A 14,248-nucleotide genomic window follows, 5' to 3' on the forward strand; every position below is an offset into this window, starting at 1 on the left:
GGAGAGTGAAGCCAACAATACAGCGGCCCGTCCGATAGCTGCAGCGGCCCGTCCGATATTCTTTTCTCTCCCCCCCCCACCCGACCCGACCCGACCCCCGACCCGAACCGCAGCCCGTCCGATATTCTTTTCTCCCCCCCCACCCGACCCGACCCGACCCCTGACCCGTCCGATATTCTTTTCTCCCCCCCCACCCGACCCGACCCGAACCGCGGCCCGTCCGATATTCTTTTCTCCCCCCGACCCCCGACCCCCCCCGACTTGAACCGCGGCCCGTCTGATATTCTTTTCTCCCCCCCCACCCAACCCCCGACCTGATTTGCGGGCCAGCTTAGTAGGAGTCAGCCGATATCCGGCTTTCCAGAGAAGCAGGAAGGGGAATGAGGCACGGAACAGTCGCAAGAGGTAGCCTGAACTTTTAAAATTTATATTAAATACAAATTTCCCAGTCTTATAATAATACCTTCTGAAATCCGAAAAATTCCGAAAACCGAAACTCAGCTGGTCCCAAGGCTTTCGGATAAGGGATAGTGTACCTGTATTAACAGACTGGAGCATGTTTCTCAAATGTAACATAGCGCAGGGGTTGGCTGAGATTGATAAACCTTCTGATGCGACTATCAAGATGGTAGAGGGTGAATTAGATGGACCTTGGCCTTTTTTCATTGAGCAATTCCTATGCTGTGCTACTGCCTTGTCACACACTGCCTTTTGTTATCCTATCTATGATATGGTATTTAACTTTTATGAAAATTACATAGATTCATTTACAGTCAATAAAACTGAGGCAGAACCTACTTGGCTTCAAGAAACAGATTAGCCCCAATAATTCCATAGAGTGTCTTCTGTGAATCTGTGGAATTCTGAACTGTACACTAATCTTTAACTTGCACCTTTACTTTCACAGCTTGCACAATCTGGCGGCGCGCTAAACTTCAAAGGAACGTATAAAAGAACATCTATCTTCAAAGCTACCAATGTCTTCCACTTTTGATGTTGCACTCTGGTTGCTAAGTGATGAGTATTCTCTTTCACCGCTGCCGTCTGTGAATCTGCAAGAGCCTCACCAATGTAGCAACATCTGAAAGAATTTCCTGTTCTCACCGATGGCCGTCAGTCTAGTTTTTGCCACAAGCTAAAAGTCAGACTCCGAACACTGAACAAACCCATTCATTCTGAAACAAGTGTGTGGGTAGATGCTAGCTTGATGCGATCAGATGCAATTTGACCTCGGCTGTGAGCAGATCAAGTGTGCTTTTCTCTTTCTTCAGTTTACTCAGCATCTTTAATGACCTCTGGGTTCAATTTAAAATGAGGGAGAAATAGGGCCAGCAAATTATTACGTAATAAAGTGCGAGTAAGGAAGATGGAAGGCTGTTGGCCTGGATGTCAGGCCCTGTCTAGAGCAAGACGATTAAAGAGCATCACCTTCCTGAAAAAGTGTTTGGCAAAGCTTTTATTTGTTTGGGGAGCGAGAAGAAACCATGGCCTTGAAATTAACCTCCCCACGAGGGCGGTGAGGGGGCGTTAAAGAATGAAATACGAGGATCGCAACCCCAACACACCTTGCATGCGCCCGCCGGCATTTTTACGGCGACGGATTTCGGAGCGTCCACGTGTCCTGCAGTGGAAAGGCGGGGCCCTTCAATAACATATTTAAATCAGGCTCCCACAGGGAAATTGGGAGCCTGACTTAAAATTGGCTTTTGCTGCGCAGGGGTTGGGAAAGCCGGCCGTGAAAGAGAAGTGGGAGCTGCTGGCCTCACCCACAACCTCCCCACCTCCCCATAAATATCGGGGCCCATGGTTTCTTTTCATCGCATTTATGCTGGGTGCAAGTGATCTAAGAATGCACTCTGTTGTGTTCTTGTAAACGAATGGAATATGGTTTCCCCAAGAAGGTCACAGATCTGACAGCGGACAAACAACTATATATTTTTTCTCACGGATACAAATTTTGAATAATAAGTAGTGTGTTAAGACGTCATAAGTAACAAAACAAAATAGTATTTCGAAGAATCTAAGATATGGAATTATGAAATAAAGCTAGGTAGCACCATGTCCTGGAAAATTTTCCACCTCTTCATTTCATGATCTGTGTTGCTATCCAGTTTAGATCATTGGGGAAATTCTCCACTGCAATCCTGCTTGACATCGGGAGGGATTGCAACGTAGAATGAGGATAAGTGTGGGCGGTGAGGCAAAGCACTGCCTCACTGCCCCTACTGAGGGGTGAGAGAAGAGAACAAACTTGAACTGAGGGGTGGAAGAGGATTTGAAGAGGAGAGGGAGAGTAGTAACAGTAGGAATAATGGGGAGAATAATGCCAGCAGAAAGTGCAGGGTAGAGGGGGAAGAGTGCCAGCATAAGATAAGGGGAGATAAGAGTGTCTCAGTGTTACTGTGACAACCATACCACCAGTTTTAAAGCAGGTTAACAATTAAGTTTATGAACAGAAAGCACTAATACATATTTACAATTACATAGAACTTACATAGGATATACGGCACGGAAACAGGCCATTTGGCCCAACTAGTTCATGCCGGCATTTCTGCTCCACTCCAGCCTTCTCCCATCTTTCCTCATCTAACTCTATCAGCATAACCCTCTATTCCCTTTTCCCTTACTTGCTTAGCTAGCTTCCCCTTAAATGCATCTATACTATTTGCCTCAACTACTTGATGTGGTAGCGAGTTCCACATTCTCACCACTCTCTGGGTAAAGAAGTTTCTTCTGAATTCCCTATTTGATTTCTTGGCGACTACCTTATATTGATGGCCTCCAGTTATGCTCTTCCACACAAGTGGAAACACTCTCTCTGTGTCTACTCTATCAAAACCTTTCATAATTTTAAAGACCTCTATTAGGTCACCCCTCAGCCTTCTCTTTTCAAGAGAAAAGAGACCCGGCCTGTTCATCCTTTCCTGACATAACTTTGCAGTTCTGGTATCATCCTTATAAATCTTTTTTGCACCCTCTCCAGTGCCTCTATATCCTTTATATAATATGGTGGCCAGAACTGTTCATAGTACTTCAAGTGTGGCCTAACCAAGATTCGATGCAATGATGAGGGGAAATCTCTCATTTTTGCTTTGACCTTCCACTGTACAAATGATGGAATGTTGGGTATACCTGCAGCTTAAGATATGACAAATCCATGCTCCATTGTGCCCTTAATCAAATTATGAATATTTATTTTTGGAAGCAGCAAACAAGTTAAGACAGTGCTTGTTAAACTTGTGATGTCATTATAGCTCCATCTTTACATTACCATCATACTGAAGTTCTTGGTGAAGGGTTGTAAACCATCTGAAATAAGACCATTTTAAACCCTCATTTGGATTCTACCTGAAAGCTAACTTGATTTTTTAAATCTGAAAGTTTGTTGAATCTGCTTGGTGTGGTGCAGTAATGAGAGGTTGTGCAGAGCGCCATGGGTCAGGACAGTTCTTAAAAAAAAGCCCACCATAATAAGGTGAGTAAAAAAAATACGCATGTTACACATGCAACAGTTTAAGTATTATATTCTCCCTAACAGCCAGGAGCTGTTGTCTGTTCCGATAATCCAAACATTTTGAGACCCCTTTAGGATTCATCAACAGAAGATTAAAAGAAAAACAATTCTGAAAAGCTAATGAATCGGGAGAAATGAGTCAGCCCAGGAAGTCAATGCAATCATTCACAATAAGGTCATGGAGGGCAAGGGCCTTGTTTATGAGTGAATGGATTTCTGGAGGGAAATGTAGAGAGAGGTGGTGATAGGTCCACTGCCAGAGCCCAAGAGGGTAATGGTGGTCACTAAGGGGAAACAATCAATAACTGAGTAGGAAATTGCTGTCTTAGATTAATTGTGGTTTTATCCTAACTATCAATTGGCAAATTGAAGTGGGCATGTGTGGGCTTGTTTTTATTTTAAAACAAGTGAAGATCACAATTTCTTGTCTTGGTAGGAAAGTATCATTCACATTACAATATCTAACTAAGTAGGCTTTTTTTTTTAGTTTATTTGGTTTTATTAGCTTTAGAGTTAGGAAAAGATTAGTGTTAAAGTTTATATTGAAGGATATGTTGACGATTGCACTGTATGTGTGTGTGTGTGGGAATGTACCTGTTTGGAGGATAGGGATGGTATTTTCTACTTTCTGAAGACCTAGTTGTCCCCAGATGGTTAGGAAAATATGACAAAATTTGACACAAACTGTCTGGTGAGGTTCTTTATTCTTACCAAGTGTTGTTTTTTCAAGCAAAAGATTCTAATTTCCCTCCTGGCAGCTTATTTGGCCTTTGGCATCACACATTATTTCCAGCCAGGAAAATCTCAGCTTCTATCTGTGAGGCTATTGGACCCCGACCGTAATTCTGAGTGACCAGCTAACCTGGGACCACTGAGCTCGACATCTACCCTGGTTATTACAGTTCTAATTGTACAAATCATTTCTAGGTTTTGGCTTTAAGTTGATGTTTAGGATTAGTTTAACAATTTTTTTTGTTCATCTTCAGGATGTGGGCATTGCCGACCAGACCGGCATGTATTGCCCATCCTTAGTTTCCCTTGAGAAGGTGATGGTAGGCCGTCTTCTTGACCTGCTGCAGTATGTGCGGTGAAGGTGCTCCCACAGTGCTGTTAGGTAGCGAGTTCCAGGATTTTGTACCAGTGACGATGAAGGAAATGCGATCTGTGTCCAAGTCGGGATGGTGTATGATTTGGCAGGCAACTTGGAGATGATTGTATTTCCATGCACCTTCTGTCCTTGCTCTTCCAGATGATGGAGGTCGCGGTTTTGAGAGGTGCTTTAAAGAAGTCTTGGCGAGTTGCTGCATCATGCAGATAGTACACACTGCAGCCACGGTACTCCGGTGGTGGAGGGAGTGGATGTTTAAGCTGTTGGTTGGGTTGCCAATCAAGTAGACGGCTTTGTCCTGGATGGTGTAACGCTTCTTGAGTGTTGTTGCAGCAATTAAGAGGTTGCATTATTCTTGCCTGATAGCGCATTGAGTAGCTGAATTATTACTTACCAGGAAAGTGTGTGAAGGAATGAGCCATACCTATTCAGAATTCTGACTTTATTAAAACATGACATACTGGGCTTGAGAATCTAAAAGCCTCAACGATGAAAAGCTGTAAACACCATACTGTAGGAACGGAGGTTCCTATCAAAAAGACTGAGTTCGACTCAGGCAATTAAAATAATGAATTTTAATGAAACCAAATGAGTTTAAACTGGAAACTGCTAGAACACATCAATAACAGGTCTACTCTCCTTGAGGGCTCCATGAGGACTGATCCTCTGGTCAGAAGACTGACGTCATGACGTTATCACGTTCTTCCCGCCATTGGGGCATCACGTGACTATCGGCATGACGTCATCACATTGAAACCATGCTGTAAAGGTAACTAGACATTGTACAGTCAAACAGTGTAATTAAAGATACAGGCACAGACAGTAACTACATTGCTGTTAAAGGAATTATGTACAACCACTCTGAGTCCTTTGGTGGCTCCGCCACATGCGCCCCCCCCCAGAATTGTCTTTAACAGAAAAGGTGAAGCAAGGAGGAGGCCTGATGAGCCTGTCCGATCGACTTCGATACCCTGGAAGGTGGTCGAGTTGGCAGTCGGTTGTGGCTGAGCAGGCGCGGCGAGCGCGGTCGAGTTGGCAGGCGGCTTTGGTTGATCTGGTGCGGTGGCAACGGGCGGTCGGCCACGTTTGGGTGGTTGAGCGACTACGACAGGGTGGTCCAGGTCCAGGTGAGCCGGCTTCAAGCGGTCCACCGAGATGTGATCCGGCTTCCCTCCGACGTCGACCGAAAAGGATTTGTCTCCTGGTTCGATGACACGGAAAGGACCAGTGTAAGGGGGCTTGAGCGGATCCCTGTGAGCGTCGTGGCGGATGAAGACATACTCTGCAGTCTTCAGTCCCGGTGGCACGTAGGAGTTCTGCAAACCGTGATTGGACGTAGGTATCGGAGCAAAGCATCTGGCCACTTCTTGGTGGCGAACGAGTTGCCGGGAGGCAGACCATGGCTCTGTGGGCGAAGGGAGGAAATCTCCTGGTACATGGAGCGGCTGGCCATAGACGAGTTCAGCCGAAGACAATTGTAGGTCGTCTTTGGGCGCCGTATGAAGACCCAACAGGACCCATGGGAGTCTGTCCACCCATCCTGCGCCTTGAAGACTGGCTCGAAGAGAGGCTTTAAGCGACCTGTGGAATCGCTCGCAAAGACCGTTTGCCTGCAGATGACAGGCGGTGGTGCGATGAAGTTTGGTACCGAGTCCCTGAGCCACAGCGTTCCAAAGATCCGAGGAAAATTGTGGCCCGTGGTCAGAAGAGATGTCCACCGGTACCCCGAAATGGGCAACCCAACAGGAGATGAAAGCTCTAGCAACGTCTGCCGACGTGGTGGAAACCAAAGGAATTGCCTCTGGCCACCTAGTGGTGCGGTCCACTATGGTGAGGAGATGAGTATAACCCTGAGAAGGCGGAAGCGGCCCCACGAGGTCCACATGCACGTGGTTGAAACGACGCTCCGGAACAGTGAACGCAGCCACTGGAGCCTTGACATGACGCTGGACTTTGGCCTTCTGGCATACAACGCAGGTATTAGCCCAGTCACGGACATCGATGTGCATAACTTTCCAGACGAACTTGGCCGACATAAGCCATTGCGAAGCCTTCATCCCCGGGTGCGACAACCCGTGTATGGCATCAAAAACCTTCCGGCGCCATGCGACTGGCACGATAGGTCAAGGAACTCCCATGAAAATGTTGCAAAGGAGCGTGGCACCTGCGGCCTGGAAGATGACGTCGGTCGCTTGGAAGCTAGAGGGAACGGTTCTATATGATTGGACCTCCGAGTCCGAAGCCTGATCTGCCGCCATGAGGGCGTAGTCGATTCCCAGGTGCACCGCGTGGACCGTCGCACGGGAGAGGCAATCTGCCACCAGGTTGTCCTTACCAGACACATGTTGAATGTCCATGGTAAATTCGGAAATGAACGTCAAGTGACGTTGTTGATGAGCGGACCATGGTTCGGCGGTCTTGGCCATGGCGAACGTAAGGGGTTTGTGGTCGACAAATGCCGTGAAGGGGCGACCCTCCAATAAAAACAGGAAATGGCGAATGGCGAGGAAAAGGGCCAGTAGCTCCCTATCGAAGGTGCTGTGCTTTTTTTCATTCTTTCGTAATTGACGGCTGAAAAACGCCAGCGGTTGCCACTTGCCGTTGACCCACTGTTCTTGTACTGCACCGACGGCATAGTCTGATACGTCGGTGGTAAGGGCGATAGTAGCACCTGGAAGTGGGTGAGCCAGCATGGTTGCGTTGGCCAAAGCGTTCTTGGTGTCGCCGAATGCCTGGACCATTTCAGCTGTCCAGCGGATTGGATCTTTACTGGACTTGCCCTTGAGGGCCCCGAACAAGGGTTGCATGAGTTGAGCCGCCTTGGGGATGAAACAGTGGTAGAAGTTGACCATCCCCAGGAACTCCTGCAAGGCCTTGACTGTCGACGGCCGTGGGAAAGAAGTAACCGCCTCAACCTTCGTCAACAAAGAGATGGTGCCGTCCGATGTTATGCGATGTCCCAGGAAGTCGATTTGTTGCAGGCCGAACTGGCACTTGGCCGGGTTGATGATTAAACCGTGTTGGCTGAGGCGCGTAAAGAGGGAACGCAAATGGGAGATGTGCTCCTCCTTGCTGGCACTGGCGATGAGTATGTCGTCAAGGTAGACGAAAATGAAACACAGGTCTCGGAGAACGGAGTCCAGTAAACGCTGGAATGCCTGTGCTGCATTCTTTAAGCCAAACGGCATCTGCAGGAACTCAAAGAGGCCAAAAGGGGTGATGACTGCGGTTTTCGTGATGTCTTGTGGGTGCACTGGAACCTGGTGATATCCACGGACGAGGTCAACTTTAGAGAAGATATAATTTCCCGCCAAGTTGGCCGAGAAGTCCTGGATATGCGGGATCGGGTACCGATCCAGAGTGGTGGCGTCGTTGAGGCGTCGGTAGTCACCGCATGGCCACCAGCCGTCGCCTGGTTTCGGCACGATGTGGAGAGGCGAGGACCAGGGACTCTTCGATCGCCTGACGATCCCGAGCCGCTCCATCGTGGTGAACTCCGCCTTCGCAGCTGCGAGCTTGCCATGTTCGAGCCTTCTAGCCCGCGCATAAACCGGGGAGACAGTAGTGGTGATGTGATGTTCAACACCATGTTTCATCGCCGAAGAGGAGAAGGTGGGCCTTGTCAGCTCCGGAAACTCCCCGAGGAGCCGCGTGAAGTCATCTGGAGGAGGGAAAGCACAGGCAATGGAGCGCGCCACGGAGGTACCGTGGAAGCACGGAATTGAGTGGAAGGTGGCCGCGTTGATTAGCCGGCGGTGCCGGACATCGACTAGTAGGCTGTTGGCACACAGAAAATCTGCCCCTAGGATAGCCTGTGAGACTGCGGCCGTGACGAATTCCCAAAAGAAGCGCTGACCGCCGAAACAGACTTTGACCCGCTGCTTTCGGAACGTTCGAATAGCTGCGCCATTAGCCGCTATGAGGGAAAAACTGAGGTTCCCAGTCTGCATGTCGAGCTTCGACGCAGGTAGAATGCTACACTGCGCCCCGGTGTCACAAAGAAAATGGCGGCCCGAGAGGGAATCGGTGATATAGAGGAGTTTCCCCGTAGAACCGACGGCCATCGCCACCGCGGAACGCCCGTTAGACTTGGTCATCCATCGCCAGGGACGCCGCCTGCGCTTTCTTGGTTTTTTTTGGGGGCGAAAAACTGCAGGGGGAACGGCACCATCGTGCTATCGCGCCAAAACAGGTGTGGTAGGAGCACCAGCCCACTGTAGGAGAAGCCGGGACCGCGTCTGTGGGGGTTGGGTGCCTCGTGGCCGCGCAGCACTGCTGGGTAACCGTGAAAATCTTACCGGCTTCGACCGCAAGCTTGGTGCAGTCTGTAATGTCGGATCTGGCTAAGGCAGCCTGAACCTGTTCAGGCAGTTGATAGAGGAAAAGCTCCCGGAAGAGGAAACATTCCGGTTCAGCACCCAAGTGCGTGAGCATTTGGCTCATAAGCTCGGACGGTTTGGAGTCCCCGAGGCCAGGCAGCGTGATGAGCCGGCGAGCATGCTCCGACTTTGATAGCCCGAAAACCTGAAGCAACCGCGCCTTAATTGCATCATACTTGCTGTCAGTCGGAGGACTACCGATGAGGCTGATGATCCGTGATGCAGTTGCGCTGTCGAGGGCGGAGACCACGTAATAATAACGGGTCTGATCTGCGATGATGTTCCGAATGGCGAACTGGGCTTCAGCCTGGATGAACCAGGCGTCTGGTTGTTGCTCCCAGAACTGTGGCAGTTTCAGCGTGACGGCGTTCGTGTCCATGTTGAATCTTCCACGAAAATCGTTCGTAGAAGTTGGGGTCACCAATGTAGGAATGGAGGTTCCTATCAAAAAGACTGAGTTCAACTCAGGCAATTAAAATAATGAACTTTAATGAAACCAAACGAGTTTAAACTGGAAACTGCTAGAACACATCAATAACAGGTCTACTCTCCTTAAGGGCTCCATGAGGACTGATCCTCTGGTCAGAAGACTAACGCCATGACGCCATCACGTTCTTCCCGCCATTGGGGCATCACGTGACTAACGGCATGACATCATCACGTTGAAACCGTGCTGTAAAGGTAACTAGACATTGTACAGTCAAACAGTGCAATTAAAGGTACAGGCATAGACAGTAACTACATTGCTGTTAAAGGAATTATGTACAACCACTCTGAGTCCTTTGGTGGCTCTGCCACAATACAGTCTTTTGAGATAAGAATCAGTTGTTGACACTGAAACAAGAGCCCTATTGAAGCAGCAGGTTGGAGCTTCCAGAAAGTCTGAGCTGTGGAAAGAACACAATAAGATATACCCAGTCAAATTGTTTTAAATCAACACTTTGTAAACACGCACATGAAAGAGCACAATGGTATAATGTTAAGGTGTCATAAACCAACACTTCGGGAAAAGAAACAAGGAACATTAAAGAAACATATGCCTTCATAAATATGACATCAAATGAAACAAGGAGACATGAAGTCTGTAATACAACCAATTGAGGTAGCTAGGAAGACAATCATGTACTCGGTTGAAATGTTTTTAATTTACATGTTGTAAAAGATACAAACAGAAGACCTTGTAAATATGACATCAATAGATGCACCAAGCAATCACATGGTTTTTGTATTGAACTTGGAACACTTAGGAGACACGAAGTCTGCTTACAATCAGCTAAGGTGATTTAAGAATTGAATATAAGTCTTCATAAAAATGGCATCAAATAGAGCCACTGCTGTCATATTGTCTTTATGATAAGTTTTGAACACCTACACAGCAGACAGAATTCTGCAAGCTAATAGCTGAATTGACAGTGAGAATAGAAAGAAGTCAACAGAAAAATGACGAGAGATAATTAGCTTACATCAGCAGAAAACGTCAAAGGATATACCACTGAAAAAAGGGTATAAAATATAGAACTTTCAAATAGGAAGACAGAAGTCGCTGGAAGAGGCAAAGCAATTCTTGGCTTCAGAACCACTCTGTAAGCCTACAACTCTTTGAGTCTCGGGTAATCAATGGTATTTGATTTTGGTGGATATCCTGGATTAAGAATAAGTAGAAATGTAAAAATGTAACGAAGTTAAGATTTGAGAATAAGGATCTCTGATGATAAGAATTGTATGCTATTTGTTTTTGGAATTGTTAAAGTTGCGACTGACTCACCAGCTGTTAACTGCATGCCGGTTCTTTAATAAATCTATATATTTTTAGAATTGGCTCACATAGTACTTCTGTATCAAACTCGCAAACTTAATCTCTTTACACTCTTTGGTGAGGAGTTGCAGAATTCTGGGGTAATTTTTCCGGACCCTCATAATATCCAGAAGGTTACTGTAAGAGTCATGAAGCGCCACTACAGTTACAGTCTAGTTAAACTTATTAAAAGTGCTATCTGGAGGATGGTAACATCTTCAGGTCATTCCTTTCCTTTAGGGAGAGATAGTCTGGACCTTTAGGCCCAATTAAGCATCTATAGGATTCGGCTATCTCTAACTTTAGTTGAAGGTGAACGTCTGGGGAATACGCCTGATCTGGGATAGCCTGAAAAGGGCTAGGACTAGTAATTATCCCTTCAAGTGCTAGACTCATTCCCTTACCTGCGCTGGTTTAATTGCTCTCAGCCAGAGCATTATCATTGACATCAACTCCCCTGGGGTTATGGAGTTAAAATCAGTCATGGTTCCCTTTCATAAGAACATAAGAAAGATGGTTGTGGTTGTTGGGGGCCAATCATCCCAGCCCTAGAACATCGCTGCAAGAGTTCCTCAGGGCAGTGTCCTAGGTCCAACTATCTTCAGCTGCTTCATCAATGACCTTCCCTCCATCATAAGGCCAGAAGTGGGGATGTTTGCTGATGACTGCACAGTGTTCAGTTCCGTTCACAACTCCTCAGATAATTAAGCGGTCCGTGCCCACATGCAGCAAGACCTGGACAACATTCAGGCTTGGGCTGATAAGTGGCAAGTATCATTCGCGCCACACAAGTGCCAGGCAATGACCATCTCCAACAAGAGAGAATCTAACCATCACCCCTTGACATTCAATGGCACTACCATCCCCACCATCAACATCCTGGGGGGTCACCATTGAGCAGAAACTTAACTGGACCAGCCACATAAATACTATGGCTACAAGAGCAGGTCAAAGGTGGTGTATTCTGTGGTGAGTGACTGACCTCCTGACTCACCAAAGCCTTTCCACCATCTACAAGGCACAAGTAAGGAGTGTGATGGAATATGCCTCACTTGCCTGAATGAGTGCAGCTCCAACAACTCTCAAGAAGCTCGACACAATCCAGGACAAAGCAGCCTGCTTGATTGACACCCCAGTACCACCTTAAGCATTCACTCCCTCCACCATCGGCGCACCGTGACTGCAGTGTGTACTATAAGAAGCAACTCACCAAGGCTTCTTCGACAGCACCTCTCAAACCTGTAAATAGCTAAGGCCCAAGCACTGATCCTTGCGGTACCCCACTAGTTACAGCCTGTCAACCCAAAAATAACCCGTTTATTCCTACTCTCTGTTTTCTGTCCATTAACCAATCCTCAATCCCTGCTAATATATTACCCCCAATCCCATGAGTCCTAGTTTTGTGTAATAACCTCTTGTGTGGCACCTTATCGAATGCTTTTTGAAAATCCAAATACACTACATCCATTGGTTCCCCCCCGTATCTACCCTGCTAGTTACAACCTCAAAAAACTCATCACAGATTTGTAAACACGATTTCCCTTTCATAAATCCGTGTTGACTCTGTCCAATCATATTATGATTTTCTAAGTGCCCTGTTAACACATACCTAATAATTGATTCTAGCATTTTCCCTACTACTGATGTTTGGCTAACTGATCTATTGTTCCTTGTTTTCTCTCTCCCTCCTTTCTTGAATAGCAGGGTTATGTTTGCTACCTTCCAATCCGTGGGACCATTCTAAAATCTAGGGAATTCTGGAAGATCAAAATCAATGCATCCACTATCTGCGTAGCCACCACTTTTAAAACCCTAGGATGTAGGCCATCAGGTCCAGGGGATTTGTTGGCTTTTAGTTCCATTAATTTCTCTAGTACTATTTCTTTACTAATACTAATTTCTTTAAGTTCCTCATTCTCTCTAGACCCTTGGTTCCCCACTATTTCCAGAATTTTTTTAATGTCATATACCATGAAGACAGATACAAAATATTTGTTTAATGTCTCTGCTATTTCCTTATTCCCCATTATAATTTCTCCTGTCTCTGCTTGTAAGGTACCCATGTTTGCTTTTGCTAATCTCTTCCTTTTTACTACCTATAGAAGTTTTTACAATCAGTTTTCATGTCTCTTGCTAGTTTACTCTCATATTCTATTTTCCCTTTCTTTATCAATTTCTTGGTCCTCCTTTGCTGAATCCTAAAATTCTCCCAATCCTCAGGCTTACAACTCTTTTTGGCAACATTATAAACCTCTTCCTTTAATCTAATACTATCTTTAACTTCTCTTGTTAGCCAGGGTTGGACCACTTTTCCTGTGGGGTTTTTATTCCTTAAGGGAATGAATATTTGTTGCAAATTATGAATTATTTCTTTAAATGTTTGCCATTGCCATTGCTTATCTACTATTGTATCTTTTAATCTAGTTTCCCAATCTACCTTAGCCAACTTGCCCCTTATACCTACGTAGTTTGATTTTTTTCAGATTTAAGACCCAATTTCAGACTTCACTAAATCACCCTCAAACTCAATATAAAATTCTATCGTATCATAATCACTCCTCCCCAGAGGCTCCTTTACTACAAGGTTATTAATTAACCCTGTCACATTGCACAATAGTAGATCTAGATCTTTCCTGATCACTATACAGGAAGTGTATGTGTGAGAATGTTGGTGAAGGCAGAGTCAGGCATGGCTATGTAACCAATGCGCGGTGTTACTTACTCAATACTTGTGTTTGATGTCATCCTTTCCTTCAGGTTCAGATGGAGTGGAAGACACACTTGTTGGAACAAAGCAGTTTAACAGAAGCTTGTAGCTTATAGAATCTTACAGCATGGAAGGAGGCCATTTAGCCCACCATGCCCGTGCTGGCTCTTTGAAAGAGCTATCCACTTACCTGCTCTTTCCCCTTAGCTCTGCAATTTTTTCTTTTTCATTTAAATATCCAATTCCCTCTGGAACGATACTACTGAATCTGCTTCCACCATCTTTTCAGGCAGTGCATTCCAGATCATAGCAACTTGCTGTGTAATTAAAATTCTTCTCATCTCCCTCCTGGTTCTTTTGCCAATTAACTTAAAGCTGTGCCCTCTGGTTACCAACCCTCCTGCCACTGTAAACAGTTTCTCTTTATTTACTCTATCAAAACCCTTCATAATTTTGAACACCTCTGTTAAATCTCCCCATAACCTACTCTGCTCCAAGGAGAACAACCCCAGCTTCTCTAGTTTCTCCACATAACTGAAGTCCCTCATCCCTGGTACCATTCTGGTAAATCTCCTCTGGACCCTCTCCAAGGTCGTGACATCCTTTCTAAAGTGTGGGCCAAGAATTGGACACAATATTCCAGCTGAGGCCTAACCACTGATTTAGAAAGGAAAGCATAACTTCCTTGCTTTTGTATGCCTTATGGCTAGTAATTCAATCTTTGCTCTATTAAACACAAGGGACT

The sequence above is a fragment of the Somniosus microcephalus genome, chromosome 3, assembly GCF_052327205.1.
Source record: "Somniosus microcephalus isolate GS21.2 chromosome 3, FLI_Smic_1.0, whole genome shotgun sequence".
Lineage (NCBI taxonomy): Eukaryota > Metazoa > Chordata > Chondrichthyes > Squaliformes > Somniosidae > Somniosus > Somniosus microcephalus.